This window comes from Triticum urartu, chromosome 7A (assembly GCF_056163025.1).
Source record: "Triticum urartu cultivar PI428250 chromosome 7A, HENAU_Tu73, whole genome shotgun sequence".
In the NCBI taxonomy this organism is placed as follows: domain Eukaryota; kingdom Viridiplantae; phylum Streptophyta; class Magnoliopsida; order Poales; family Poaceae; genus Triticum; species Triticum urartu.
The window spans coordinates 427,811,274-427,825,683 of record NC_141879.1 but is presented as its reverse complement, the minus strand read 5'-3'; positions in this window follow the sequence as shown (position 1 = coordinate 427,825,683).

The window sequence follows — 14,410 nt, the reverse complement described above, 5'->3', positions numbered from 1 at the left end:
TGCGAGATTCGCTAAACTGTGTACATGGTAATGATTTGGGTGCGGGATGGATTGATCACCATACCGACTTACTCTTATTATTCGCCTTGCTATATGGGATGGTAAATCTGAGTGACTTACCTATAGTAGAGAGACGGCAATATTAAACCTCGTTTAAACCTTAGAATGGTATAAGTATTTTTCCCTTGTACACGGCAGTTGTGCCAACCGTAGGTTATACGGTGAGGATCAACCAAGACCCATTTCCTGCAGGAGAAACCATACATTGTTGACCACCATGAGATATCGATAGTCGTTTAGTTTTGGCGCTAGACCCGTCAGCTAAGAAGACCCAATCTCGGAATAACCTTACTAAGAGGAAATGACAGAAGAATTGAGTAAAAGGTTATGCCACTACCTGAAGAGCCTAGAGAAGGAATTATCCTTACGATCTGAGAGGACGGCACTGTCAAGAATAAGGATGGAGTATATGAGTTTTGATGGAATCGTAACAATGATTCTAAGGGTGGTAGCACCCCAGACACCGTGTGATGATCGATGGATTTTGAGAAGACCCCCAAACCCTAACCTTTTCTTGCTAGCCTCTCCAAATCTCAAGGACGAGATTCCTTTTAAGGGTGCTAGGTGTGTAACATCCCAAATTTTCAATTTGGAATGTTATACATTAGATCATCATGCATATCTTATTTTCTTGCATTTTGGTTGATCCTAGAAATTTCACGCAACCCAAGGACCTTCGGAGAGAGTTGGAGAATTCGTTATTTTCATATTTGAGAGTTTTCTCGAATTTGAAAAGAGGATCATTTGATTTATTTATTTCATCTTCAATTATTTTTCCGATATCAAAATATGAGAGAGGGAATAATATGAATTTCCCAAAATATAGGAAAAATGAAGATTTAATAAATAGATCAAATTTCGTTTTCCGGTGTTTGTTTGTTTTTCTTTGGATAGGGAAAAAATGCGCGTTTTCGAAAATTGCATTTTCGGTCCGTAGAAAAGTTCATTTTGTTCGACTCATTTTTAGGAGTCGGGGAAAATTTACTTTAGGGTTTTTGGAGCCCGTTTAGTTTTTCTTTTTCTTGTCTTTCTGCGCGCGGAACCAGTTAAAAAAAAACTCCCGCAGGCCAGCCGGGCCAAAGGCCCAGCCAGCCGCCGCCCCAGCCTCCCTGTGCGCCAGCGCCAGGCGCAGGCAGCCAGGCCACCGCCTCTTGCTTCTTAGCCGAGTCCTAGAAGGACTCTAGGCTAGCCCCCTTTTCCTTGTTTCGTTTTTCCTTTTCCTACTCTATTTCTTGTCCCCTACCCCAAGTAATCTCTCCCCTCTCCTATATAAATACCCCCATAGACCCCCCCTATCCTCACACCAAAAACCCAAACCCCCTCTCCTCCCCAAGCCGCGCCACACCCCGCGCCCCTCACCCGCCGCCGCCTCCTCTATAGTGCCGCCGCCGCCCTAGGACGCCGCCGTCGCCACCGTTCGCTCCGCCTCGCCGGAGGTAGCCCCGTGCCTCTCTTTTTCTTCCCCGCGGTTCGGTTCTTTTAAAAGAAACCGTTCCGGTTTTCTTTTCCGGTTTTTCTCTCCGATTCTTCGTTTCGGTTTCTTTTCCGAAACCCTAGATCGGTTTTCTGTTTTCTTTTTCGGTTTCTTTTCCGAAAAACCCTAGATCGGTTTTCGTTCTTCTTTCGGACCGTTCGTCTCAACGAACGTGATCACCGATTATTCCCGGTTAACGACGCCCGTTCGTTTAACCGTTCGTCTCTTTCTTTTCGTCGGATTTATTCCGCGATCGCGATCTCAGATCCGATCTTCGTTCTAGTTTATCTTCTCGCCCGTTTATCAGAATCAGGTGATTCAAGCGCCTGGAGTTTCGTCTCGAAACCGCCGTTCCGTCTAATCAACTTGAACAAGTTTTTGCTATGGTAAAATTTGACCTAGTTTCAACTTGCTAGAACCGAGTTGTTTTCTTCTGCCGTTTGTTTTCCGTCGTTTGTTCGGTTCGTTCTTTCTTTGCAACCAAAGTTCTTAAGTTGAACTTTCTGGTTCGTTCTCTCGTTCGAGTTTTACTTGTGCATTAGATGAGTACTTATTGTGTGGTTACTATTGTCTGCTTACGATAGATTGACCGGAGTGTGACGAGTAGATCTATCAAGAGTTTGAGTGCGAATCATCTTCATCAACATTGCAGGCAAGTTCACACTTTGATCATACCTTCTCTGCAACCCAGTTTTATTGCATTAGATCAATCCTCACACATTGCATGGTTAGGATCTAAGTAAATTGTGGGATGGGAAGTAGATGAGGTGGTACCTATCACCTGTATTATTATGAAACCTTTGGGAGTTACTTCTACGTTTGCTTATTATGCCATGCTATGCTAGTAGACGTGGATTGGGTGAGTGATATCCATGACAGATGTGAGTTGTTAATTAATGGTTTATCTAAGGTGGCAAGTTAAACACACATCTGGGTGGATTGAGGCACCAGATGTCTATCAGGACTTGCCTGTTTTTTTTGGATTGCCACCCAGGCTCAAAGGGATCATAAGATAATTCATGCTAGAAACTTCCGTGTGCAGCCACATGCTACTATGGGCTCTGGCATAGTTGACTAAGTTGTGCGAACTCTTACGGGGTGGACTAGCAGATGTAGAGGTTATAGGTGGTACGGTCTACCCCACATGTAAGGTGCTAGCGCTTCTGAAAGACTATGTCTCGGTCATCCGTTTCTCAAACACCGTGTAGTGCGAGAAAACAAACGGAGGCGATCGAGTCATGTGGGGAAAAGTGCGCAAACCTCTGCAGAGTGTACAAACTAATCATGATTAGCCGTGTCCCCGGATATGGACATCTTGAGTATCTAGTTCTTGGATTATCCTGTTGATCTCATCATGTTACTTTAAATGAATATTGTTGGGTTTAATGATGTTACTTAATTGGGATTGAGAATGCTGTCAACCATTCTCAATGTTCAACAACCACCATGATAGTTAATTAAAATGTATTCCTTTGCAGTAGGAAAAAATTGGCTTTACGCAAAAACCTTATAACCATAGAGCTTTTCCACCGGCCAAATATGCATGTAGTGATAGCCATTGTTCATCATTCTCTATGGTGTGAATTTGCCAGTACATTCAATGTACTGACCCGTTTCGGGCTGCAACGTCTCATGTTGCAGGTTTCTTACGACGAGTAAGTGATACGTTAGGGTTATGATTTCTACACTCAACTTTGTCGTTGGTGTTGATGGGAATCCACAACCTTGTTGCTTCCGCTATTTGGATTGAGGTAATAGTATTTACGTTACTTTATACATGTGATTTACCTCTGTTATAAATCCTTCGAGTACTGTGTGTGTCAGCATACTGATCTAGGGATGACACTTAAGCACAGAGACTTGATCCATTCGGGTCAGGTCGCTACAAGATGGTATCAGAGCACATGTTGACTGTAGGACGTGACCCTAGATACTGGCAAGCCCATAGCAAAGATTTTCTCTACAACTTTCCCCTTTCAAAAAGATCTTTTACCTCTCTTCTCTTCTGAGCTTATTCAAAAAAAAATTCTTTAGTGAGACTATACCATTTTCCCTTTTGACCACACGAAGGATTCGACTGATGAGACCACTCCAAGATGTACAAGATATCGGACAACCGAGACCATTCGGAATGAAGAGGATTTTACCATACATTATGATAATGGAAACTACAACGGCTAAAGACCGAAGACAAGTAGAATTTGAAGGCTCTGAAGAATTCCCAGATTTGTATGACCTAGGAATGGCTACCCTTTTGGAACTTGGCAGACTATGGAAGTTGTCAATACCCGAGATCAAGGTGTATCGGAGAAAGACTGAAACAAGGAGCATGAGAACTCAAAGTTTTGTCAAGAAAACCCTAAGGCAGGAGATATCAATTATGGAATGATAGCTCATGGAAATGACAAGAGCAGAAACACAGCTATCCAAGAAGTTATCTCGCGCTGATGCTATTGTCACCATGCTGAGTTAAGGATGCATGTCATCAGAATGGATTTGATGGAAGAAGGCTGATGGAGCACCTATTAGTAAGATGAAGTTTTAACCTTAGCCGGTGTATCACCAGGATCTGGAGTAGTACATAAAGAAGTTTAAGGTGGAGCTCCATGAAAGCATATTAGACAAGGACGCATTTCGTGAAGAACTCAGGAACCAAAAGCTGAAAGTAGCCAAGATGGAGGAGCTACAACCTCGAGATACCGGAGATTTGTCAGGAACTGAAGGACAGTATGACCATGGCTCATGCCAAGGATGTTGAAACCTAGAAGTTTGGAATGCAATTCCAGAATATTCAAGGATGTCACGAGAGACTTCGCGTCAACAGAGTTGATCTGGAAAAAGAACTTGAGAAGACAAGCATGATCGGAAGAAGCCATTGGAGGCATGAACAAGGCTTGAAGAGTTTGGAGACGTTGAAGATTTATTGACCTTTAGAAGACCAAACCCCTATTATATACCTATGTTAGATGCGACGATTGTGAGCTGTCATTTGTTTGATGTTTTTCGACAGCCACAACAAAAATCTGTCTTTTCAAAACTGTTGTTTGCATTGTGTGCATCCCTCTCTATTTCTTTTATCTCACCCCAAACCCATGGACCCAATAGATGATGAATGGAGATGAGCTTGTATTTTCTGGATCGATGAGTCAATTGGAGACAGACCGATGGATTCAGAGCATGAAGGATCATATGGAGAACAAGCCTATAGTCGGAAAGGATATGGCCCAGTATGCTCTTCAATGCTTTGAAAGAGGTGCTGCTACTTGGTGGAGGATATACCAAACCATGAATGGATGGCAAGGAGTAACCACTTGGAGAGAATTAAAGTTGACTCTGCAAAGATATCACCTTGTGTCCCAGAAGTTGAAGTCTTATGGAAAGGATATAAGGAAACCTTGTGCATGCAAGATTTGTGGAGAAATAGGCTACACCCATAAAGCAGACAAGGATGAATGCATTAACTGTGAAGGAAGTCACCCAGTTGAAGAATGCCCAACTAGGAAGATTACTTGTTTCTTGTGTGAAGGGACTACCCACTATCCTGCTCAGTGTCACATTTACCCCATGGTACAACGAACCATCCAGCAGAAGAACGAAGTAATGAAAGGAGCCCTCATGGAAATTTTAGAGGAACCCGTGATGAAGGAAGATGTGGAAGACACACCTAAAGAGGACCCGAGTAAACCCTGCACTAAATCTTGCTATTCATGTGGAGAAGAAGGACACATCTCCCAAAATTGTATAAAGGGGGATCTAGTAGAATTCCCGACGGAGGAAGTAGCATATGACCCACAGGAAATAGAAGATCTGATTGGAATGGAAAAGACCAGGAAGAGAAACCGATTGGAGCCCAGGAGGAACCTGAGTCATATCACCTGTTACAGGTGCAAGGAGTCAGGGCACTACCTCAGCAGTTTCCCAAAAAGGAAACCTCGATACTTGTCAGAAGTAATATGTTTTAGTTGTAATAAAGCAGTGCACTTTGCCAGAGATTGTCCGAAGGAGAAGGAGACTTGTGATAAGTAATTGAGTTTGTAACAGAAGAAATATAGTCGTAGTAGTGAGAACATTTCCCTTTATATTGAGGTGTTGAGTTGAGGCATGTAATGGAAAAACAGGAGATTGTAATAATTTGAGAATCAATAAAGTTAGCAGTGTTGGTACTGATTTGGATTTTATGAGTTACTCTATGAGGAAAGATGTTGACCATTTTTGAGGTTATGAGAAATATGGTCTATAAAATATTGGAGCATTTTAAGGATGGTAGTACCCTGTAAGAACCATTGACCCCTAGAAAAGATAAGGATACTCCACTGAGTGGATTTCGGACAAAATGAATACGAGTTTTGTCTCGATATGTGTGATACCCTAAGAGTAAGTAGGATGAAGTTGGAGACCGTCCGTTGGACCAAATGTGATCAAGGAGTCAGAAGAGAATGTTAAGTTGATTTGAGATAGACTGAAGGTAGCTCAGTCCAGGCAGAAGAGTTATGCAGACTCAAAAAAAAACTCAAGGAGGTAGTCTATGAAATTGGAGACAAAGCATGTCTTCGCGTGTCCCCTATGCGAGGAGTTAAACGTATTGGAGTTAAGGGACAGTTAGCCCCAAGATTTGTAGGACCATACCGAGTTTTGGATCGTATGGGAGAAGTGGCCTACAAGTTGGAGTTACCCGAAGGACTGTCAGGAGTTCAAGATGTGTTTCATGTTTCCCAGTTGAAGAAGTGCCATGCAGAGATGGCCAATATTCCCATGTAAGGATGCTTGACCCTGGAAAGGATAATGATGTTCCACGAAGTGAATATGGAATTCATTTTATCTCGATATGAGGGATATTCCACGAGGATGAAGAGATGAATTACTATTGGATATGAAGGAGATATGATGTCTGAAATATGGATCAATGGAAAACTCCATGATGAGTCTGAGTAATCATGTCCTAGATTAGATGCCAATAGAAGGAAGGAAGACAGTATAATTGGATGGATTTAAGAATACTAGGAAGTTGGGAGTTGGAATAATGATCAGTTGCCCGATGATAAGTTCAAGGACTACAAGTGAGGAGATGGGCTATAACCCACAGGCTCCAGAACCTGCCAAGAAGCAAGCACATTCTTGCTGAAGGAAGGACCCTGGAAGAGGATATACGTTTGCCGATAGACGATCTTATAGGAGTTACCCAAAACCTGAGGGTTGGGAAGGAATGATAGATGTTTGTTTGGCTTGCAGAATCCATGGAATTATCCGAACTTAGTTCGTCGACAAGAGAAATTATGCAATGCTTGTGAGGAATGACCAAGTGTTAGTATGCGAGATTCGCTAAACTGTGTACATGGTAATGATTTGGGTGCGGGATGGATTGATCACCATACCGACTTACTCTTATTATTCGCCTTGCTATATGGGATGGTAAATCTGAGTGACTTACCTATAGTAGAGAGACGGCAATATTAAACCTCGTTTAAACCTTAGAATGGTATAAGTATTTTTCCCTTGTACACGGCAGTTGTGCCAACCGTAGGTTATACGGTGAGGATCAACCAAGACCCATTTCCTGCAGGAGAAACCATACATTGTTGACCACCATGAGATATCGATAGTCGTTTAGTTTTGGCGCTAGACCCGTCAGCTAAGAAGACCCAATCTCGGAATAACCTTACTAAGAGGAAATGACAGAAGAATTGAGTAAAAGGTTATGCCACTACCTGAAGAGCCTAGAGAAGGAATTATCCTTACGATCTGAGAGGACGGCACTGTCAAGAATAAGGATGGAGTATATGAGTTTTGATGGAATCGTAACAATGATTCTAAGGGTGGTAGCACCCCAGACACCGTGTGATGATCGATGGATTTTGAGAAGACCCCCAAACCCTAACCTTTTCTTGCTAGCCTCTCCAAATCTCAAGGACGAGATTCCTTTTAAGGGTGGTAGGTGTGTAACATCCCAAATTTTCAATTTGGAATGTTATACATTAGATCATCATGCATATCTTATTTTCTTGCATTTTGGTCGATCCTAGAAATTTCACGCAACCCAAGGACCTTCGGAGAGAGTTGGAGAATTCGTTATTTTCATATTTGAGAGTTTTCTCGAATTTGAAAAGAGGATCATTTGATTTATTTATTTCATCTTCAATTATTTTTCCGATATCAAAATATGAGAGAGGGAATAATATGACTTTCCCAAAATATAGGAAAAATGAAGATTTAATAAATAGATCAAATTTCGTTTTCCGGTGTTTGTTTGTTTTTCTTTGGATAGGGAAAAAATGCGCGTTTTCGAAAATTGCATTTTCGGTCCGTAGAAAAGTTCATTTTGTTCGACTCATTTTTAGGAGTCGGGGAAAATTTACTTTAGGGTTTTTGGAGCCCGTTTAGTTTTTCTTTTTCTTGTTTTTCTGCGCGCGGAACCAGTTAAAAAAAACTCCCGCAGGCCAGCCGGGCCAAAGGCCCAGCCAGCCGCCGCCCCAGCCTCCTTGTGCGCCAGCGCCAGGCGCAGGCAGCCAGGCCACCGCCTCTTGCTTCTTAGCCGAGTCCTAGAAGGACTCTAGGCTAGCCCCCTTTTCCTTGTTTCGTTTTTTCTTTTCCTACTCTATTTCTTGTCCCCTACCCCAAGTAATCTCTCCCCTCTCCTATATAAATACCCCCATAGACCCCCCCTATCCTCACACCAAAAACCCAAACCCCCTCTCCTCCCCAAGCCGCGCCACACCCCGCGCCCCTCACCCGCCGCCGCCTCCTCTATAGTGCCGCCGCCGCCCTAGGACGCCGCCGTCGCCACCGTTCACCCCGCCTCGCCGGAGGTAGCCCCGCGCCTCTCTTTTTCTTCCCTGCGGTTCGGTTCTTTTAAAAGAAACTGTTCCGGTTTTCTTTTCCGGTTTTTCTCTCCGATTCTTCGTTTCGGTTTCTTTTCCGAAACCCTAGATCGGTTTTCCGTTTTCTTTTCCGAAAAACCCTAGATCGGTTTTTGTTCTTCTTTCGGACCGTTCGTCTCAACGAACGTGATCACCTATTATTCCCGGTTAACGACGCCCGTTCGTTTAACCGTTCGTCTCTTTCTTTTCGTCGGATTTATTCCGCGATCGCGATCTCAGATCCGATCTTCGTTCTAGTTTATCTTCTCGCCCGTTTATCGGAATCAGGTGATTCAAGCGCCTGGAGTTTCATCTCGAAACCGCCGTTCCGTCTAATCAACTTGAACAAGTTTTTGCTATGGTAAAATTTGACCTAGTTTCAACTTGCTAGAACCGAGTTGTTTTCTTCCACCGTTTGTTTTCCGTCGTTTGTTCGGTTCGTTCTTTCTTTGCAACCGGAGTTCTTAAGTTGAACTTTCTGGTTCGTTCTCTCGTTCGAGTTTTACTTGTGCATTAGATGAGTACTTATTGTGTGGTTACTATTGTCTGCTTATGATAGATTGACCGGAGTGTGACGAGTAGAGCTATCCAGAGTTTGAGTGCGAATCATCTTCATCAACATTGCAGGCAAGTTCACACTTTGATCATACCTTCTCTGCAACCCAGTTTTATTGCATTAGATCAATCCTCACACATTGCATGGTTAGGATCTAAGTAAATTGTGGGATGGGAAGTAGATGAGGTAGTACCTATCACCTGTATTATTATGAAACCTTTGGGAGTTACTTCTACGTTTGCTTATTATGCCATGCTATGCTAGTAGACGTGGATTGGGTGAGTGATATCCATGACAGATGTGAGTTGTTAATTAATGGTTTATCTAAGGTGGCAAGTTAAACACACATCTGGGTGGATTGAGGCACCAGATGTCTATCAGGACTTGCCTGTTTTTTTTGGACTGCCACCCAGGCTCAAAGGGATCATAAGATAATTCATGCTAGAAACTTCCATGTGCAGCCACATGCTACTATGGGCTCTGGCATAGTTGACTAAGTTGTGCAAACTCTTACGGGGTGGACTAGCAGATGTAGGGGTTATAGGTGGTACGGTCTACCCCACATGTAAGGTGCTAGCGCTTCTGAAAGACTATGTCTCGGTCATCCATTTCTCAAACACCGTGTAGTGCGAGAAAACAAACGGAGGCGATCGAGTCATGTGGGGAAAAGTGCGCAAACCTCTGCAGAGTGTACAAACTAATCATGATTAGCCGTGTCCCCAGTTATGGACATCTTGAGTATCTAGTTCTTGGATTATCCTGTTGATCTCATCATGTTACTTTAAATGAATATTGTTGGGTTTAATGATGTTACTTAATTGGGATTGAGAATGCTGTCAACCATTCTCAATGTTCAACAATCACCATGATAGTTAATTAAAATGTATTCCTTTGCAGTAGGGAAAAATTGGATTTACGCAAAAACCTTATAACCATAGAGCTTTTCCACCGGCCAAATATGCATGTAGTGATAGCCATTGTTCATCATTCTCTATGGTGTGAATTTGCCAGTACATTCAATGTACTGACCCGTTTCGGGCTGCAACGTCTCATGTTGCAGGTTTCTTACGATGAGTAAGTGATACATTAGGGTTATGATTTCTACACTCAACTTTGCCGTTGGTGTTGATGGGAATCCACAACCTTGTTGCTTCCGCTATTTGGATTGAGGTAATAGTATTTACGTTACTTTATACATGTGATTTACCTCTGTTATAAATCCTTTGAGTACTGTGTGTGTCAGCATACCGATCCAGGGATGACACTTAAGCACAGAGACTTGATCCAGTCGGGTCAGGTCACTACAATGACCCTTCGGTCCTATTTATAAAGAAAGGGATATGTCAGCCGCGAGAATCAAGGAGCCGCGAGTTTGGAAACAAAGCTGCGGCCTTAATTGTCGCAGGCTTGTTAATAGGATAAGGTTCTTTATAACCAGTGACGTCACACCGGTCTACCGCGAGCAGAGAAGATGACATCACGGCGGTTCAACAAAATACAAGAAGATGTTGAAGATGAAGATTTTTGCTAAGGATTGACATGAACCTGTTCAAATCAATTTGGGGCCTAATGTTGGGGATATTACTACTGGGCATAAACCGGCCAGGACAAGCCGGGCTAACTTCATCAGTAGTTGAGTGTGATAAAAGCCCATGAGGGCAGATGAGGGCTAAAGTCCCATAATCAGTTTAAGGCCTATAGCTATAAACCGGCGTCGGTATGTAACTTGTGTTATAAGTTAGGAATAGTGGAGACCGAACCGGACGCATCTATGAGCCGGTATAGGTATTCTGTAAACCGACGGGCGTCCCCATGTATATAAGGGGACGACCCGGCGGCGGTTCAGAGACAGACAACAACTCGAGACATCGGCGAAGCTTATTTGCTCCCTAGTCATCGAAACACCCATCAATTCCATCACAACTAGATGTAGGCTTTTACCTTCATTGAAGGGGCCGAACTAGTATAAACTCTCTTGCGTCCTTGTGTCCGCTTTAACCCCTTCAAGATAACCCGTAGCGATGGCTCCATGACTAAGTCCTTTCTCTAGGACATCTGCCGTGACAAAACCACGACAGGGCCCATCTTGGGAGGTATCTTTGCCTCGCGCCTCGCTGCACATTTTAACATACCTATTAGACATTATGAGAAGGAAGAGAAGTTGTTTCCTCCTGTTTTTCTAGACTATAAGAGTATGGTAGCACATGATTTTATCGTTAAGAATAAGGAAAAGATGCTTAAGTACAAGCTGATATTTGATAAAAAATCACCCTGAGAATATTACTCTGCCTGCTCCTTCCTTGTTTGACTTATCTGCAGGCAAGTACCTTTTTCCACCGGAGGCCATTCACACCTACCGAAACCCCACACCAGCTACAGAGCCAGAGCCGGAACCACAATTTGATCCTCACCGGCAGTCTGTTCATCAGGGGAATCCGTAAGAGATAGACAACCAGTGGCACCAGGGGGATCCTTCTCAGTACGACCCCAACTATTCCTTTGGATATCCGCCAGGCCAACCGTGGCCATAGAACAACTTAGGCCAAAAGCCTAAGCTTGGGGGAGTACGTATCTCTCACCGACATTATATTCATGTTCACACACTCATGCTAGTTGTCGGTGCTCATACTTTTTCATTGTAATATCCATGCTAGTTTATTTCCCTTTTTATGCTTTCTTCTTGTGTGTGTGATAAACCTTAAGAAAAACAAAAAAAATAGTTGTAGCTTTTAGTTAGTTTACTTTCAATGCCTGTAGTAGTAGTAATTAAAAAGAAAACCTAAAAAGATTTCTCGTTCCTCTTTTGCTTGTTGGGAGCTTTCCCGTGTAAATAGTTTTATTTCTTTTCTTTCCTTTGGGGGTCGAGAGGAGAAGACCATGATGAAAATGTTGAGTGACTCTTATATGCATTATTGTTAATCAAAGAAAGAGCCCATATTACCTTGTCTTCTCTCTTGAATTGAATGCTTGCAGATTCCAGCTTAGTACAATGCAAGTGCACTATTATTATTATCCACACTATTCGGTCGTGCAAGTGAAAGGCAATAATAATGATTATATGATGAACTTATTGATATGAGAAAAGATGGTATGAACCCGACCTCTCTTGTTTTTATAAATATGATTAGTTCATCGTTCCTGATTCAGCCTATTATGAAAGAAACATATTTGCAATGAAAATTAGAGATTGTAGTTGCTTATGCCATGCTTAATTAGCTAGGAGCTTATAATGGTTTACCTTGCGTGCCAACATGCTATTAAAATGGTTGTGATGTGGTATGATAGGGTGCTATCCTCTTTTGAACGATTTGAGTGGCTTGACTTGGCACATGTTCACGCATGTAGTTGAAACAAAATCAACATAGCCTCTATGATATTTATGTTCATGGTGCATTATATCCTACTCATGCTTGCATTCGGTGTCGATTAATTTTAATGCATGTTCATGACTGTTGTTGCTCTCTAGCTGGTCGCTTCCCAGTCTTTTTCTAGCCTTCACTTGTACTAAGAAGGGATACTGCTTGTGCATCCAATTCCAGAAACCCCAAAGTTATTCCATATGAGTCTACCATGCCTACCTATATACGGTATCTACCTGCCATTCCAAGTAAATTTGTATGTGCCAAACTCTAAACCTTCAAATAAACATTCTGTTTTGTATGCTCGAATAGCTCATGTATCAACTAGGGCTATCTGTATCTTCCATGCTAGGCGGGTTATTCTCAAGAGGAATGGACTCCCTCCTCACTCACGAGAAAATGGTTGGTCACTGGAATGCCCAGTCCCATGCTTTATGCAAATCAAATCAAAATAACTGCAAACAAAACTCCCCCAGGACTCTTGTTAGTTGGAGGCACTCGTTGTTTCGAGCAAGCCATGGATTGATGCTTGTTGGTGGAGGGGGAGTATAAACTTTACCATTCTGTTTGGGAACCGCCTATAATGTGTGTAGCATGGAAGATATCGAGATCTCTTGGTTGTTATGTTGACAATGAAAGTATACCGCTCAAAATATGATTCATATCTATTTCAAAACCGAGCTCTAGAACCTCCACAAATCCCTGCTTCCCTCTGTGAAGGGCCTATCTATTTACTTTTATGTTGAGTCATCATCCTCTTATTAAAAAGTACCAGTTGGAGAGCACCTCTGTCATTTGCATCCATTACTGTAAGTTTGCATTGAGTATGACTTGACTGGATCTCTTTTACCATGAATTACAATGTCTAGTCAGTCCTTGATCTTTAAAGGTGCTCTGCATTTATGTTTTGCGGTCTCAGAAAGGGCTAGCGAGATACCATCCTGTTATATCATATTATGATTGTTTTGAGAAAGTGTTGTCATCCGAGATTTATTATTATTGCTCGCTAGTTGATTACGTCATAGATATGAGTAAACATGAGACCTAAGTGTTATTATGAATATGGTTAGTTCACAATCTTTGCTGAAAACCTGAATGCTGGCTTTACGTGTTTACAACAACAAGAGCAAATAGAGTTTGTAAAAGTTTTTATTTATCACTTATAGTTTATCAACTGCATTGCTTGAGGACAAGCAAAGGTTTAAGCTTGGGGGAGTTGATACGTCTCCGTCCTATCTACTTTTCCAAACACTTTTGCCCTTGTTTTGGACTCTAACTTGCATGATTTGGATTGAACTAACGCGGACTGATGTTGTTTTCAGTAGAATTGCCATGGTGTTATTTTTGTGCAGAAATAAAAGTTCTCAGAATGGACTGAAAATCAACAAAGAATTATTTTGGAATATATAAAAAATACTAGAAGAAAGATCCATGTCAGGGGGCCAACACCCTATCCACGAGGATGGGGGCGTGCCCTACCCCCTGGGCGCGCCTCCCTGCCTCGTGGGCCCCCTGATGCTCCACCGGCATCCACCTTGACTCCATATATTCACTTTCAGGGAGAGAAAAATCAGAGAGAAGGATTCATCGCGTTTTACGATACGAGCCGCCGCCAAGCCCTAAACTCTCTTGGGAGGGCTGATCTCGAGTCCGTTCGGGGCTCCGGAGAGGGGAATCCGTCACCATCATCATCATCAACCTTCCTCCATCACCAATTTCATGATTCTCACCACCATGCGTGAGTAATTCCATCATAGGCTTGCTGGACGATGATGGGTTGGATGAGATTTATCATGTAATCGAGTTAGTTTTGTTAGGGTTTGATCCCTAGTATCCACTATGTTCTGAGTTTGATGTTGCTATGACTTTGCTATGCTTAATGCTTGTCACTAGGGCCCGAGTGCCATGATTTAAGATCTGAACGTATTATGTTTTCATCAATATATGAGAGTTCTTGATCCTATCTTGCAAGTCTATAGTCACCTATTATGTGTTATGATCCGTTAACCCCGAACTGACAATAATCAGGATACTTGCCGGTGATGACCGTAGTTTGAGGAGTTCATGCATTCACCATGTGTTAATGCTTTGGTCCGGTACTCTATTA